Source organism: Mercenaria mercenaria, chromosome 15, assembly GCF_021730395.1.
Source record: "Mercenaria mercenaria strain notata chromosome 15, MADL_Memer_1, whole genome shotgun sequence".
Taxonomy (NCBI): Eukaryota; Metazoa; Mollusca; class Bivalvia; order Venerida; family Veneridae; genus Mercenaria; species Mercenaria mercenaria.
The window spans coordinates 18,616,372-18,635,061 of NC_069375.1; the positions used below are offsets into that span (position 1 = coordinate 18,616,372).

At 34.3% G+C, this 18,690-nt stretch overlaps 1 long non-coding RNA gene across 1 annotated transcript; it reads left to right on the forward strand.

Moving 5' to 3' along the window:
- The first annotated feature begins 1,590 nt into the window (after positions 1-1,590).
- Positions 1,591-11,270, forward strand: LOC128548942 (uncharacterized). The gene is made up of 3 exons (XR_008367358.1): positions 1,591-2,339; positions 5,218-5,298; positions 7,733-11,270. It is a non-coding gene; the product is annotated as an uncharacterized LOC128548942 (long non-coding RNA).
- The last annotated feature ends 7,420 nt before the right edge of the window (positions 11,271-18,690 follow it).

Here is an 18,690-nt window from a genome sequence, read left to right on the forward strand (position 1 = left end):
ATATTAGAAACCATTAAAACTCAATCAATTGTAATATCTGTAAATAACGCACGCGCTGGAAGACAACATTCACTATATATAATATCGAAATTGCTTAACATCTGGTTAGGTAAACCAATATCATGTCTAGTCCGCTAGCAGAAATTATAGCCCTGAAGTCGGGATAATATAAAACAAAGTTTTGAATTGTCACCACAATGGTTTTGTAATACATATATTTATTTATATTAGGGATGGCAACGAAATGTATTTTTGCTATTCGAATATTCAGTCAACCTTTTGAATGAATATTCGGTCATCTACTGATCAACAAATCAACTCAAAATCCCATATGTTTATCACACCCTGCATTTACTGATTTTATATTGTAAAAATATTTCCAGTCAATACATATTTCGTTATTTTCTGACGACTATGACATACGATTTCCATAAAGTTTATTAATATTAATGAAACCAACTGAAGTGTGGTCTTTAATTAATAGTTCACAATTATCTTCGAAAGCGGTCAAGTATTGATCTGCGTCGGAAAGACAAAAACATAAAAACTATATACTTTAAACAAAATCATTAAAAGGAAATATCTATGATATATTTATATTTTCTTTTCTTTCTTTTTTTTTTTGACAGAAATGACAATATTTGCATTTATTACAAAAAAATCATTCGATTCTGAAAACCAGTATATTTAGCAATATAGCTTTCTTCTTCTTTTTGCATAGATACCAATAACTAAAATTTGTCTAACAAGGTATCTACTAGTTACCAAAATATATGTCTTAAGATTTGTAGAACCAACATTTTATTACCACTACAAAGACGTATTAAGTCAAATAATTATAATTAAAATGTAACCATACGAAAGTTCTGGATATGAACACTTTGTTGCACCTTAGATACCTCACAGCTTATCAGCGAAAGTTTAAGAGGATGCAGTTCCGACATAATATTTTAAAATTTGACTTCTGTTTATTTTCAAAGCCACAAAACCCTCAAAAATCGAAATAAACTGGAAATTAAACGGTTCTTGAACAGACCACATGTTCGTATTTTGATATGGCTGATTTGGTTTCATCCGGCCTCATTTTTCACGGTTTACTTGGAAAACTCACAATTTTTAGACATAGTGTCTCTAGTGCTTGCCGCAAAAGCACATGTGTGGTAAATGACGGTTTAAAATGAGGGTTAGTACAAAGTGTTCCATAAAATGTTGAACCACTAAATGTCTGGTATTCCTTTTTTGTCCTTTGGAATCATTGAGTTTAATTAATATGCATATAATCTGACTTCTGATACTAGGCTGCCCATTTCATTACCCTCATGAAAGAGACTAGATCAAACCGAATCTTCCATCATTTTGCCTAGCTACATTTTTTGCTTCTTACATAATTATCATCTTATATATTTTATTCCATCGTAAATCAATTCCTGAGTGCATGTTATATAATGTCAACCACTCAAACATTATTAAGCATTAATTCAATACTGTGCTAAACAGAGATCGTTGTAAAATGGATAATATCAAATAATGATAATATCAAACCCACTTATAAATGCTTTATTGCCTTTTCAAGGCCGATGATTGATAGGGAATCGATCCTACCGATTTTCGTCGCGAAGCGACGAAAATCGGGATCGAATCCCACTACGGTAACATACGAGGGTATCCAAACAACACATACTATCCAAATAAAAAAATATGGAGTTCCGGTTTAGACCATGGGCGTGCGACGACCCCGATGAAATTCGGGATATCACGGTCTTCGTTAATGTTAATAAGCGTCCGTCAGATCAGTAGGCGAAACGCAATATCCGCACAATAAGATGTCTGCGACTCGAAAGAATATTCAAAGTAAGCTGTTAATTTTGTTGCGTCAGAAGCTAATCAGCCGGTAACGTGACTACACTGATATAATTTGTGATACAAACATGCTTTATTCAGTACTGAGTAGCATTTTTAAACGGCGACATTTTGAATATTTTTATATTTAGAGTGAGAGTGGATACTGTTACACTGGCGCCGACATTTTGAAAATTTGAGAAAACAAAAACATTCTCCAACGAGTTCTTCAGCTCGGGGAATGAGAGAATAGATTCACCTTTGTGTCGCTTTTCAGATCGTATTTTAATTCCTTTCCGGTACTTAAGTTTCTTTGAACTTCTCTGTTTCTCACTACAGTAAGCATACAGTATTGAATTTTTAAAATTAAGAAATCCGTGATTTTACTTGCAGCCTTGCAGGCATGACTGATAAATGGAATTATTTTACTTTTATATAGAATATGGACGGCACTCCAGTACAGCATGTGCATGGTTGGACCAGCTGACATTTTTAGAAACGTGAGTAACTAACTTTCCATTGTATAATAATAATGTAAACAAACACCCCACCCATAAAAATCATAGAAATTCCTTATTGCTCAGCCTTAGAAATATAGGGAATCGGGTCGGCTTATAGAAAAAAAATATAGATTTTAAACAGGCTGGTAACATTGCCCGATCAGGCTTTCGACATAAAAACTAACATTTTTTGAAAAATAGTAAAGATATTTCTTTCAAATTTGGTTCATATGACACAAATTAAAATAAAAATAACTTGGTTGCCTTCAGTTTGGAGAATTATTTCCCCTTTTCAGATTTTTAAGACGCATAATTTTTGAATTCCAAAAAAAATATGTGTTAATGCATTACATTATGCTATTTGCGTTTGTTTCATATATTCCACACTCATTTGACACCCGTGCAAGTTGAGCTTATGATTCTGCCGATAAGCTGTGCTCAGCCTAAATAAAGGGAATCAGATCGGCTTATAGAAAAAAATATAGATTTTAAACAGGCTGGTAACATTGCCCGATCGGGCTTTCCACATAAAAACTAACATTTTTTGAAAAAAAAATAAAGATATTTCTTTCAAACTTGGTTCATATGACACAAATTAAAATAAAAATAACTTAGTTGCCTTCAGTTTTGGTAGAATTATTTCCCCTTTCAGATTTTTATGATGCATAATTTTTGAAGTCCAAAAAAATTATGTGTTAATGCATTACATTAATCATTTCATTATGCTATTGGTGTTTGTTTCGTATATACCACACTCATTTGACACTGTGCAAATTGTCAACAGTCGGGATAGCGTTGATAAGCGCAACTTGGCGCAGACATGCAGTTCAGCTCGATCTTTCTTTGGAATATGTAATACTGTTTACATGTCGTACTGATACAACCACATTTTAAAATAAATCCGTATTGATATGGCTACATTTTAAGATTAAGTCATATCTGATCCCTAACAAATTCGTAATTACAAAAATACAGCCCTTATCTGGAGCTCTGAAACCTGCTCGATTAGTTGGTCAGAATTATGAAGGAATTGAATTCAAACTATTCCATAAATGCAAGAGTTTAAGAGTTAGTCAGAACCATAATCATGCAGAAGATATGATTACTTTCACAAATCACAGGGCTCAAATTTTGGACCCGCTAAATGCAAGTCAGTTTCATGGAATGCGAGTTAAGATAAAAATTCCACACCATTTATTTTGCAAATACAAATAATACTCAAAATTGTTGCGGTTTTGGTTAATGTTTGTAGATTCGCTTTCATTTGAGGATAACAGAAAACACGTCTTTTTTGGTTAGCCATTTTTTGTTGAATGGATTACTGATTATATTAAAAGAAATGTAGATGTCTATCTTATAATTAAATCTAGAACGCAGGCTATCTTACTAATTCTTACATGTATACAGTTGAATCGGTATTTATAATATTTAGTACGAAAATTTGCCTTGCCGTAGTTTCAGCCAGTTGTTAAGTTACGCCATCAATGATGCATTCCGAATTACTCTGAGGGTCATTTTGAGTTATAACGCACAAAATTGTATGCCAAGGAAAACCGTGCAAACAATATTGATGTTCTAGCATGATTTTTTAGGATATTCTAACATTTTTAATTGAAAGTCTAAATTTGCAAGTAGATTTCAGATTTAGCAACAAGAAAAAAAAGCTACGTGCTAAAATTTGTAGTACGTTGGCAGGGCTTTTTTCCCCTATAAATCTACCTCCTGTAAAAGGAGGTAATCCCAATGCAAAAAAGTATGTTTTTTTTTCCCAAAGTTAAATTTAAAATTCCCAAATGATTATACCTGTTAGGGTTTTTGCTGGGTTAAAATAGTTTTGCTAATTTGTATGTATATTTAGGTAAATTATAATACTGCTGAACAATTCCTGAAATGCAATTCACTAATATTTCACACAAATACACATTTATGTAGATTTTGGTAATTTGCAAATTGTCCCAATTAAGACAATTTCCGAGAGCATTTTCCCAATTCCACCGGTACTGGTGGCATTCCCAAATTGATGAAAAAAAGGCCTGGTTGGTCAAAAAAGTTAAATTTGAGCTCTGCAAATGCAAACTGAAGCCGCTCACATTACTTGTTGTTCCGACGCATTCAATTCCTGTTCTTCTAGGAATCCCCAGTCGATCATGTCCCAAACAATATGATGAAGTATTTTGAGGGTATGAGCTAGACCAGTTGTTTTATGGTTCAAAATTCAGCTTTAAGTTCAGGCATGTGAAATAATAATTTGGTGTCAGGCTTGGAAAATTTTCTATCTGGTTGCCAGAATGGGTTAGTTGAAATCTGAATTTTGTACACTGCACACATACTCAAATATGTTTAAAGTTATATTTATACATTTATGAATCATGACCGTCACATACCAATAAACAATTGTAGCATTTTGTCGGCTCCTTTGTTCATACTAAACTGAGGAAGGCAGAACAGATTCTTCTAGCTGCTTTACAAGTCTGTTTTTGCCTTTTAATGATATCGAGCAAAGTGAAGGTCATAGACCACCAAGTCAAAAGGTACCTGGAATTCACTGGGTTAAAGTAATGTTTTGCTGTTCTGGCTGGTCAGTCGTGTAAACAAACCTATACTCATACAGTGACTTTTCTTTTTCAAAACTTAAATTTTTAACCGCAAGTACTTTGTTTCATTGTACATTTTGACAAAATTTGCTACTGTTTTATTTTCATTAAAAAAGTTTTATTTCACAAATTTCTCCCGCCATGCCAATAATATAATTGGGGTCATTTTATTGGCATGAAAATTGAAAAACTGCAAAAAAGATGTTAGCCCTTAGACCTTTGAAATTTCAAAACTGCTAGTTGTCCATGTTTTCTTAATTTGCTCACTTTTTCACTATTTTCAGGCATCTTGGTCTATTATACATTGTTGTACTGCTCCAAAGTGCTTGTTGACAGACTGAAACCACTTGCTTGCAGCTCATAAGGTATTTCTATCTTTCTGTTTCTTTATTATATAGTTGCAGCTGTGGGCAGCAGTTTCAATCATTCAAAAAGCATGATAATTACTGTATACAAATTTGTATTTGTGTGGACAGATTTTTGCGATTGAGTCAGTGCACAGAATCAAATACCAAGGAACATTAGGCGTAAAAAAAATCGTCTGTATCCTGAATTACCATAAATTTTTGGCCAGACCCTAAATGTTTTTATGGCCTTTGAGAACATTTTTTTTTCAACTTTTTGACAAAAAGTTGCAAAACTGCACTTTTTATGCTTTAAACATGGGCCGTGATGTTATAAATTAACTTACTAATGCTCTAGAGGCATAACACCCCTATTTGTATTAACAGGGTTCTCGCCAGGCTATTATCGCCTGTCGCGTGCGACATGCCTTCAGACATTGAGTTGTATATTCGACATCCCTTATTTCCCCCGTCATCCCTTAATTGCCGAAGCGACATGTCATAAAATCATCCCAATAAACACCCCGATTAATCCGATAGTGTATTCGAAAAGCTTCCACATGCTTACCATATAGTTTAGGTAAAGCGATGTCAGTTAACAGCATCCTATATGTGGAACATGTGACGTAAATTACATTGTAGCTCCGCCTTTAAATCCTTTGACAGGCGGTATCTTGTGATGTGTACATGAAAGTGACTGTTTTCGCAAGTTTTAAGATTATACATGACATTAGATATAACGACAGATGATTCAACAATTATCGTCCGAATATTTTTCGCAATCAAGGAAAGACAATGTAAGGAATTAAGTCAAAAATTGTGCAACACGGTAAAATGCTTGTGAACAATTATCGCCGTAATATTAATGTTTTTCACGTGTATGAAATGTGTTTTCTCGGGCGGAATATCGAAAAGACAAAGCAAGAATTAATGTATTCTGTCGTCACTTTCAAAATAGAACTTGTAGAGAAAAGTTCCTCACATCAAGAATTCAATGCTCCGAGTGAGGCTCGAACCCACATCGATTAGGGGCAAGTGATTTGAAGCCAGCGACCTTTACCACTCGGCCATGTTCACAATTTCAGAATCCCTCCCAGCCACGCCAAATGGCCAAAGGAAATCGGGCATTGATCCAAAATGGAAACCAGCATTTCCCTTGATGACAGTCTCAGATTGTGTTGTTTTACATGTATGTACAACAGACAGTTGACATTTTCAAAAACTTAAAATGGATAAGTTTTCAGCAAATAAACTCCGCAGGAATAGAAGAAATAAACTTTAAAATACAAATAGATATGTGTGCAGTGCTAATATTGTGTTGTTTTATGTACAATAAATAGTAAATGACCATTTTTAGCAACTTAAAATTGATGAACTTTTAATTGTCATTCAGCAAATAAACTCCATAGGATTTTTATGACCTAGTATCTTTTCTTGTTGTACATGTAAATGATCCTTATTAATCACTGAAAATACCTCTATGTTTTTCACTCTGAAATGCACCAGAATGCACCAAAATGAGTTGTAGTAACACAAAATTTTCTGGGGTGACCCCCATACCCCCCATGCCGGAGGGGACACCCCTCCCGCACCCACCCCTTTGCCCTACAAAAAAATCCTACAACATGCCTTCAGAAAATTCTGGCTAGAACCCTGATTAATTTTTTGACACAAAAATAATTTCCAAAAAGTCTCCCTAAAAATAATTTTAAAAAATCCAAAGAAAAAGTTTTTCCGACCTACCTACCCTAATTTTTTTTAGCATGTTACCGGAAACAAAGGATTTTTTTAGGCCTTAGTAAAGACTCCCATTTCATTTTCTTGATGAAAAAACATTTCTGGACAAAACCATAAAAATTAATGCATATATGCAAATTTAAATAATTATTAGCTCGATCACATGTCACAGGGTGACAACACGAGTTGATGTTCGTCATGTGTCGACAATTTGTAAAAAATCTTCAGAACCCTTGGGCAGATTTACACCAAACTTCACAGAATGATCATGGGGTGGTCCTCTTCCAGAATTACCCAAAGAATTTAATTCCATATAGAACTCACCGAAAAGAAAAACTTTGAAAATGATTTCTTGTCAGAAATTGTTAGCCGGCAGGGCTTTTCATCCTTATATGACAGAGGCCTATATTCAGCCACTTCCCAATCCAAAAATATTGCATTTTTTTCCCAGCATCCCAAAATGCAAGGTAACATTTCCCAAAAATCACATCAACAAATGGTTTAATTTTGTTTACAGCTTAGTATTACCGGAGGAAGCGGTTCTCAGATATTGATTTTTAAGTGAGCTTTTGTGATCGCGCTGCGTCCGTCGTCCGTGCGTGCGTCCGTAAACTTTTGCTTGTGACCACTCTAGCGGTCACATTTTTCATGGGATCTTTATGAAAGTTGGTTGGGGTCTCTTTTTATCAATTTACAATGTTTGATTTGTGTTTTACAGGTTTACTTCTTGAGAGCAGGCAGCTACAAAATGGAAGGTCAACAAATCCAGTATACTTGAAAAGCAAGAAAGAAACACCAGAAAATATGAAAAGACAGAAATAAAAGGGAACTTGAATAAAAAAAAAACTTTTAAGGATAGGAATTCAGGATTTACTTGGAAACTAATTTATTTTGAGAGCAGCAGTGATTGACTAAGCTCTGTTACTTTAAGAGATAATGTATTATCACATTGGTTTTGTTATTGTCGAGCCCGTTTGCGGAAGTGAAGACATAGTTGTCCAAATGTCTGTTCGGTGTATGTGCGTGCGTCCGTCCGGATTTGTTTGTCCAGACCATAACTTGGACATGCATGGAGCAATCTTGTTTATATTTGGTATGAATGTTAACTTCAGTGAGATTGAGTGTCATGCACAAACCCCAGGTTCCTATCTCAAAGGCCAAGGTCACACTTACAGGTCAAAGGTCAAATTCAAAAATGACTTTGTCTGGAGCATTTCTTCTTCATCCATAGAGGGATTTTGATGTAACTTGGCACAATTGTTCACCATCATGAGATGGAGTGTGATGCGCAAGAACCAGGTCCCTAGGTCTTGGGTCAAGGTCACACTTAGAGGTCAAATGATACAAGAATGACAACTTTGTCCGGAGTATTTCTTCTTCATGCATGGAGGGATTTTGATGTAACTTGGCACAAATGTTCACCACCATGAGATGGAGTGTCATGCGGAAGAACCAGTTCCCTAGATCTAAGATCAAGGCCACACTTAGAGGTAAAAAGTCAGATACAAGAATGACTTTGTCTGGAGCATTTCTTTTTGATGCATAGAGGGATTTTGACGTAACTTGGCACAATTGTTCATCATCATGCGACGGAGGGTCATGCATAAGATCCTAGAATTGCTTCCCTTTGTTGTTACTATAAATAGCTTACATTTGTAACTTTTTTATTACTGGTCATAGGGAAAAATCAAGACCACTTTTCTGTAGTACAACATGCATGTTACATCCAATTTTCAGGTGTATTTTGACCTATCTCTGGTGGTGCGGATTTTTGTGTGGACTTTGAATTTTTTTATATTTTTTTTTTTAAATTTACGTTCCTTTGTTGTTACTGTAAATAATTTATATTGTTACTTTTTGCAATCTCATTTATTTGGCATAAATGTTTGCCTCAATGAGACAAGGAGTGTCATGTACAACTCCCAGTCCTTTTGACAGCTGGTGGGCTCGACATATTGCCCATGGGCGTCTAGTTCTCATAAAACATACTAAAGTTTCATTAATCTTATTTTAGATAATTGTTTTCTGGTTTATTTTGTAAAGAATGTCTACTACATTGTAATTAACATAGTTACAGTAAAGTAATATTTTTCATGAGATTTTAAAGAGAATGTTCTGTTATACCCCCATATAGTAAGCTTGTCTGCCTTTCAGTCAGTAGGTTTTCATGGCTTCCAGATGATAACTCATGAAAAGCTTGACCAATTTAAATATTTTTTGGTACATAGGCACAGGTCAAGATGACATTGGGGTCAGTAGGTCAAAGGTCAAGATAACTTGCAAACGCTTTGGCCTGGGATCATAGCTTTTGTAACACAGGTGTAACATGATAAAGTACAGGTTGTTTGAATTTGAGGTCAATAGATCAAAGGTCAAGGTCACAGTGACCTTGAACAGTTGAACCGTTTCCGAATGATAACTTGAGACCTTGAGCCTAGGATGATAAAGTTTGGTACACAGGTGTCACATCATGAAATACAGGTCAAGTTTTACTTTGAGGTCAGTAGGTCAAGGTCACAATAAGGCAAAACAGTGAAATGTTTTTCAGATTATAACTTGAGAATGCTCGAGTCTAGGATCATGAAAATTGTTAGGGAGGTTGATTATGACCAGCAGGTGACCCCTAATGATGTTGAGGTCAGTAGGTCACAGGTCAAGGTCACACTGACCCGGTTCTTTAAAATAATGCACAGAGGGGCACCTGGGGTCTTCCTCCACCATTAAAACTGGAAAGTGGCCATATGACCTATCTTGTGTTGGTGTGATGTTAAATTCAACAAAAAAACGGTTCTTTAAAACAGTTTTTGGACAATAACTTCAGGATGCTTGGGATGAGAAACACAAAATTTAGTACAAGGTTGGTCTTGACCAGCAGATTACCTGTATTGATTTAGAGTTCCAAAGGTCAGGATGACGGGGAACATTTAAACCTTTTCCATACAACAAGGTGAGCTTTTGTGATCGCCCTGTGTCCAATGTCCGTTCAGTCCGTCGTCCACAGTTTGACTGTTAACACTCTAGAGGTCACAATTTTGACCTAATCTTTATGAAACTTGGTCAGAATGTTAACCTTAATAAAATATTGGACACATTTGATATTGGGTCATCTGGGATTAAAAACTAGGTCTCAAAGTCAAATCAAAGGAAAAGCTGGTTAACACTGTAGAGGTCAAAATTAAGACTATATCTTCATGAAACATGGTCAGAATGTTTATCTTGATGATCTCAAGGTCCAGTCTGAATCTGGGTTATGTAGGGTCAAAAACTAGGTCACTAGGTCAAATCAAAGAAAAAAATAGTTTACACTCTAGAAGCCACATTTATGACCATATCTTAATGAAACTTGGTCAAAATGTTAATCTTAATGATCCATAGATCAGATTAAAATCTGGCTTAAGTGGGTTCAAAAACTAGGGTCACCAGGTTAAATCAAGGGAAAAGCTTGTTAACACTCTAGAGGTCACAATTTTGGCCCAATCTTAATGAAACTTGGTCAGAAGGTTACTCTCAATAAAATATTGGACGAGTTTGAAATTGGGTCATCTAGGGTCAAAAACTAGGTCACCAGGCCAAATCAAAGGAAAAGCTTGTTAACACTGTAGTGGCCACATTTATGACCATATCTTAATGAAACTTGGTCAGAATTTTAATCTTGATGATCTGTAGGCCAAGTTAAATCTGGGTCAGGTGGGATTAAAAACTAGGTCACTAGGTCAAATCAAAGGAAAAGCTTGTTAACACTCTAGAGGACACATTTATGACTGCATCTTCATGAAACTTAAACAGAATGTTAATCTTGATGATCTTTAAGTCAAGTTTGAATCTGGGTCATGTGGGGTCAAAAACTAGGTCATCAAGTCAAATCAAAGGAAAAGCTAGTTAACTCTTTACAGGCTACATTTATGATCATATCTTAATGTAACTTGGTCAGAATGTTATCTTGATGATCTTTAGGTCAATATGTCAGGTGAGAGATACAGGGCCATCATGGCCCTCTTGTTTATTTGTTCTTGTTGTAAGAGAAATTGTACATTTTAGAATACAGATTACAGCAAGTCACATTTTCTTTATTTTGACAATATTTATTTTAAAGCCTGACAAAAGTATCCAGTACTGTTATTAAAAGTCGTTATTCACAGTTCAGCTCTATTTCTTGTATGGATAAAACATTATGTGATCTGTGATCATTATAAATGTGTATACAGATAAACCTTAAACATGTGAACATTTTATTCAATAAATAAAGTGTAATGCAAGTCTTTGTAATGTGTATATAAAAGCAAAATTAGGATTTGTTTTACGAGTAATTTCAGAATTACACTTAACACAAATAGAAAAAAATCAAGCCTGCACAAGAAGGCTAATATGTCTCCCTAGACTGAGCTCTTGACCTGCGGTGGTGCAAATAGATTGTTGATGTGTGTCTGTCTGTTAAGTCTTGTTAAGGGTGAGTTGCAATCTAGTAACTTTTCAGTTTGTATGATTTTTAGCTCACCTGAGCACAGTGTGAGCTGATGTGATCACCTTAAGTCTGTCATTGTGCTTCTCAACAATTTGCCTGTTAACACCCTAGTAGACAGGGTTTTTTTTTAAATGTTAAAGGGATGAGTTGAAGTCTGATCGATTCCCGATTGAGACAGTGCCTTATTTCATATTACTCCTTTTGTCTTTGTTCAACATTGGTCTAGATTGTGCCCCCTGAAAAAGCATTTAATGTATATATTAGTCAAGGCCAATTTGCATATATTCTCTGTAAAGTAGAGAAGACGAAGAGATTTTCTGATAGCATGTTTACATTCTTTATGGTACAATTGCTTTATGTCTTTGCCAAGGCAGATACCAGCACCATCCGTTCTGTCGCCAAACGGCGGTACAATGGTGTTTTGTAACGGAAGTGACTGAAGTCTTCCTCAGCACCATTGCCACGAGTAATTAGTGATAACAGAACGGTAATTGTGTGTATGTAAATTTTTGTGAGTGTAATACTTGCAACAGCCTATAAAATGACTGCAGTTGTTTGTAAAATTCGTACAAAATGCGCAGGAGCAATTTATTCGTACAAATAGGTCAATGCTAAAGCGGCCATTGTTAGCAGCAGAAAGTCATAACATTTTTCCAAAACTTTCAAGTACATAAATAACGAAATTGCAATTAAAACCATTAACAAATAAAATATTAACCTATGGAAAATGGTCGTTTGATTTTACTTCCCAGTGTATGTAATCTTCAAAAGCGTCGTTGTCTTTGACACTTTTTACAGTTTCTAGAAATTTTAAAATTCAGCAGATAACTTCGCTACCAACCCTTCTTGTGTCTGTCTATCAAGAGTTGGTACAGTGGAGGAGGGAAACTTTATCCTGGGGGAGATTATTATCGTGAGGAAGATAAAAGTCAGATTGGATATATGATATGGCATGTAAGATCGACTGAGGGGCGATCGGCATCGAAGATTATTTAGATACAGTTTCCAAAGAAAGGCTTAAGAGTGTCAGTTGACAAAACAAAACAATGGATAGAGAGATATAGGAGATTATATCTCCCATCGTTCCCGCTGTGATCATGTTTATACGCTTTGCCTTGGAATCTTAGTTTTGTTTCTAGGCTCATTCATTTGTGCTTCCGTTTCCGCGTCTTGTTTTTTTTTTTTCATTCATTGATTTCAGCAGTTTGAACGTATACATTTTTTGAAATGTTGCCCGAGCGGAAACGTGTTTTGGTTTAAAATACATCAAGAGTGAATTACAACTACGTTGCAAAGAGAAATAAATGTATTAAAAGTATTTTGAAAACGTAGAAGAATGCAATATGAGAAAAGCTAAAACTAAACCATCTTTCGAAGTTTTACAAGCTATTTTAAAATCACCATAGTATCCCTTAGAATAGACATTAATCAACTGGCATGAATCGCTAAATGATTTTTTTTTCAAATTAAACACGGTTTGAAGCATTTTAAATAGATATCCTTGAAAATTATATTATTTCAGTTTAAAACCTTATACCTTTTCTCTCAACATTTCTTGGTGTAGATAGAGTCAGAAAGATTTTTTCAACAGAATGGCCTTTTACTTTCACAGGGATATATCTAAAAAAAATTTATGTGTTTTATAATTTTCCTTTGCAAACTTGTAACATTTTTGATAAACAAAGATTGCATTGTATAATAAGGAGTTATACAAAAACTGCTTGCGTCATGGGGTGCATTTATGAAGAAAACCTCAGAAATCATTTTAAAGTTATAATTTTTATATAAACAAAATAAACTGAAATAAAAAGCATTAACAAGAGTCAAAATAAATGTTTTTCCTAGACACTTCTATAAAGCAACGCAATAAACATTAGCACACACTTGGTGGTATAGAGAGTTCTGCTGTTTAATGCATTAAATGTCTCGCATTTCTGTCGCAATGGTTTGGAAAAACCCATAAAAAATAACCATACTTATGTGCTCCTTAACTCATTTAACTTGTTTTTTATGCATCATAACATTAATATCATGTATAGATGTTTTAAGCAATGTAATAATATTATTTAACAGTAGCTCCAGTCTATTTAGCAGGGTGACCATGGCCGAGTGGTTAAGTTCGCTGAAATCGAATCTCTTGCTCCTAACCCCTGTACGTTCGGAACGACGCAAGATATGTAACATTTTTTCTTGCTAAGAAGCCATGTATCTTGTTCTATTCAGATACCTACGTTTCTATCAATAAATGAATTTAATCTTCCAGCTTTTTCCATAATTGAACAGATTATAGTACACAGATGTCGTTTTATATAGCTCAGTGAACTGGTGTAGTGTAATCTAAATTTTGCTGATATGAAGTTTTTGTGTCAATTTTACAGGTTAATAAATGTGTTCATACGAAACTACTGCAGAAGTCCTTACTACCCTTTACATAAGTTTTACTTTTCTTTTGAAGAACACAATGAAAATGTTTTACAAATTTCATGGTACACATAATTAATGATGAAGTCAGTGAAGACCACGACGATTAACTGACACATTTTGATAAAGATATGAATTTTAAATTCAAGTATTATCTAATATATTGTATAAACAAATATTCATTTCAACTCCAAAAGTCAAAGAATATTGAAAACAAGTTACTTGAAGCATTATCCGGCAATACGTCAACGTAACGTGTACAGATGAATATACAGTTCAAGGACAAATCACTGACAACTTTATCATTAGTATCATTCATTGGGTTTTTTTGTTTTTGTGTTGTTGTTGTCTCTTCTTTTTTCAGAATAAAATATTTTGTATCATGAATAAACTTTCATGTTACGACAAACAGCTTTGAGCTTATGAAAAGACCTAGCACGTGTCTATTTTACTTATTACTAAAAATTACAGCATCCGTGATAATAACATTTTGTCATTTACAGTATACCTACTATATTTGCGATCAAAATGAACTATGTTTTAGTCTATGAAACCTGTATGAAATGGGTTATAATTTATATCACATGAAATGCAAGCTTTGAAGTGGGACATTTGATCGGGTTATATGAAATTGTTATGACAAATATTTCTAATTTTCACATTTATCGAAAGTTGTAATGAAAATGGTAAAGAGATGTGATCCAGTTAGGGAAAGCATATTTTATTTATCTTTATATTGTATATACGGTTTCATGTCTTAAAGACCCCAATTTAGCTTTTTCCAACTTTCCATTTGTTTGCATTTTGAGCAACATATTATGATATAGTATGACCGTCCTAATGTATGAGGTGGTTGGGAGGCAAATACTTTTGCAGTGTTTGCATAATGTACAATAGTATTGAAGCGTACCTATATGGAACTAATTTTATGCGGTCAATTTAATAAAACTACTAAGTTACCAAATCACTTTGCATGTGTTTTCTTTTCTCTTCGTCTCTTCTGCCGAAACATATTTTCACATATGGTCAGGGCATATTCTTTCTGATCGTTATGTGATGCCGTCATCCTAATCGTGTCGTTAAGAGCACGGGTTTGTCGCGCTAATCATTCCACAGTGGCAGATAATCGAGGGATACTGAAATGCTAGGAGAACAGGTTCATTGGCAGAGATAATCATCACTGACGTGTATTGATTGGTTCCACTGATTACAGATAGAATAATGGCATCCAGGCTGATTACATCATAATCACGTGATGCGCACTACAACAGAAATCTGTTTGTACATGTACATCTAAATGAAGGGAAAAGACTGTGATAAATTATGTAACTTAGTCTATAAAAATAATAATAAAAAAGATAATTGTCAAATTTCTATTCGGTGCAAGTTATCACCATTCCATCTAATCATCCTGGAAATGTTATCATATTACTTGGCAGTTCTATTCAACGTACACATACTAGTGTACTTTTTCTTCTGTTACAAGGGCTTGCGCATTACTGAATTGCATGCCTGAAGTCCGTTTGTCAAAATAATAACTTGTGCCAAGTTTGAACATCTTCTTCCACGTATAAAAAGTGGACGAAATTACACTTGGCAAAGTCACAGCATAACTTTATATCATAAACATTCTTGTCAAATTTTAAAGCTGCTGTTTTTTCTATACTGTCCAAACTATTCTGACTCTTAAGTACAAGATGGCACTGCAGCACTAAATCAGTGTCGCTAAACATAATACTTTCATAAGACATATTGCACTTTCAAGCGTTGCAAACCGATGTGATATGCACCAGAAAAAAAACACAATTTTTTCTTTGAATATCGGAAAAAAAAAGATTTTTAGCAAGAACCGGTAGGTTATTTTACCATCTTTATCAAAAAGCGTCGGGGTGTCAGAGCATAGAATTCTAACGAAATTTATACATACATATTTCTAAAACAAACCCTTCAGCATCAGAGTTAAAAAGGTTTCAACACCAAACATGTGCATATCAAAGTCAGAAACATGAAATGTGCACTCATCAATAAAACTTCATCTTGGAATTAATTTAAGCTTCTGACATAATTTTCTAGTAATATAACCTGCCTAGATATTGAATTAAGTGTGTGCAAGAATGAGCAGATGGTATTTTATGCGATGAGAGAGACTGGCCAATCAGAATTCATCTATTTACAGGTCATATAGTAAATAGCATTCTTCTACAACATGGCGGATAATCCATAAGAAATATAAAATGAGCCGCACCGTGAGAAAATCAACATAGTGCGTTTGCGACCGGCATTGATCCAGACCAGCCTGCACATCCGCGCAGTCTGGTCAGGATCCATGCTGTTCGCTTTCAAAGCCTATTGCAATTAGAGAAACCGTTAGCGAACAGCATGGATCCTGACCAAACTGCGCGGATGCGCAGGCTGGTCTGGATCCATGCTGGTCGCAAACGCACTATTCTGGTTTTCGCATGGCGGGGCTCAAATGATAATTTAAAGGTCCAGTAATTGTTTTTGGAAGTTTTGTTTTTCTTACGACATGGATATCATTGCCAGACTCTCGAATTGAAACACAAATGTACAAAAATACTCCATGTAAAATACTTTATTTCAGTAATAATTTCAATTCATACAAAAAGAATGATAATTCAATGTTTAATTTACATAAACCATTGCAACATATACAGAAATTAATGAATTATATAACTGTAGTTTAACATATGCTCTCTTTCTGGTCATGTTTGACATATTCTATGCCACTAGTCGTGTACGGTTCACTGAAAGTCATATATATTATTTAGACAGAAGATTTAATATTCTTTCATACCAGATAAGATTTTCCGTTTTTCCGGTGCTTGAAAAACCAATCTTCACCCCAGGGTGTAAGATGACTCATTGCTGTAATTTATTAATAAATGCGTAAATTCATACAGCATTATAACAAAATAGTGCTTCAAAGAAAAATAATCATTTTACTGTATTTATATTATTTTTGAAGAATATGGTATGCAAGAAAAAGAATATACCACTGGTAGAAGGTGCGGATTGAAATATCTGCCTCAAGGGTAACTGTTTTGCGTTAACTCAGCAGAGCCTCATTACCGCCTAAACAGTTATTCTCGAGCCATATATTTCCATCTGTGTATTCAACCCAGTGAAAGATTCATTATAACAGCATTTTTTTCTGTTATGTTGTATTCTGCTCGAATGGATTTTGCAAGGCCTGGATCCGTCAAGGCCCGAACACGGCAAGCGTGATGATCCGGCCCTGTTAAGTGCTAGAGAGACGAATACAAGATTAAACTACTGTTGTAATGACTCTTTTATATATACCTCCAGTTTTTTGTCTTAATTTCCAGCAAAATATGAATATAAATTTCATTGAATCGAAGAACTATATTTACTAGTCATGAAGAGTAATGATCATAGTCAAGGCACAATCTATTTTTGCCTTGTGTAAAATTATACTAAAATAGATAAGGATATCTCTTAATTTTCACTATTTGTGAAATTCAAGCAATATTTTTAGAGAAAACCGTGTGGTGAGCCCCAAGTATTTTTAAATTAACGACTAGTAATTTATACGAAAAGTATACTTTAAATTAGCCTACTAGTAGACTTAATGATAACACATTGGATAATTAATATATTGCTCAACGTTTGATTTATTTTAATAAAACCTGCATAAAGTTCAAACAAAAAAAATACAATCTAAAGGGGTTTCGTAATACTGATGCAATAACATACTTCCTATTTCTCAATATATGTTACTATTTTCATCCTTTCAGTGAAATGTACACCGTTTATAGTTTCATTAAACTGAAATATATACCGTTTTTCAGTTTCAAAAGATAATTTGTATATGAACAGAAAATGTAGTTGCGTAAATTGATTGTTTCATGGAAAATAATTGTTCTAGTTGCTTGTTTAAAGTCTGCATCACGCTCTTTACTTTGGAGTTCATGTAACATTGACTTTACTTTTACACAATGTGACATTGACAGACTGTTCAGAGTTTGGGTTTATGTGACATTGACTTCACACAAACAGTCTGAAGTTGCCCAATGTGACATTGACTTATACAAAACGAATTCTTATGGTTAAAGTGACATTAATTTTTACACCAGCAACCGCAAATTTCATCCCTACATACACTGTTTGTATTGGACACAATGAATGTATGTATTAAAGCTTTTGCATGTCTCCTTTTTGTAACAGTACCTTTGTATCTTGTGTATAGTACCTTTCACTGGAAAATGTTCGTACTACTGCTGAATGGGATTAAAGGAGCTTAAATGACTACAAGAACCATATAAAATTTATAATTCAGCAGTTACTTTTATAGCATTTTGACTGGGAGTCGACTAGTTTAAAACATTAAATATATCATCGAAACTTGATACTTACTTGATACTGAGGTATATTTCAGGGATATTAAGACTGATATGAAGATCTGACGTACAGATGTGGTTTGACAATACTCTTACTACCTTCACATGCGTAAAATATAAATACAACGTTGTCATAGACCTCAGCTCTAAATGCTCTTTTTATGGGAGATCAAATCATTCAAAAAATAATTTTATTGCGACTTGGACGAAATGTCACATGTTTTCGCGACTCAATGCATTAAAAGATCACGTTTTATTTTGCAAGTTCGTTCAGAAACAACAATTCTTTTATGTTTCTTCTGCTTCACTAGAATAACATGGAAATAGCCTGCATATAATGTATGAAAAACATTCCTGTACCTCACCTTCATCATTCAATGCCAATAAATATTATTACATCTTTCATGTAAAAAT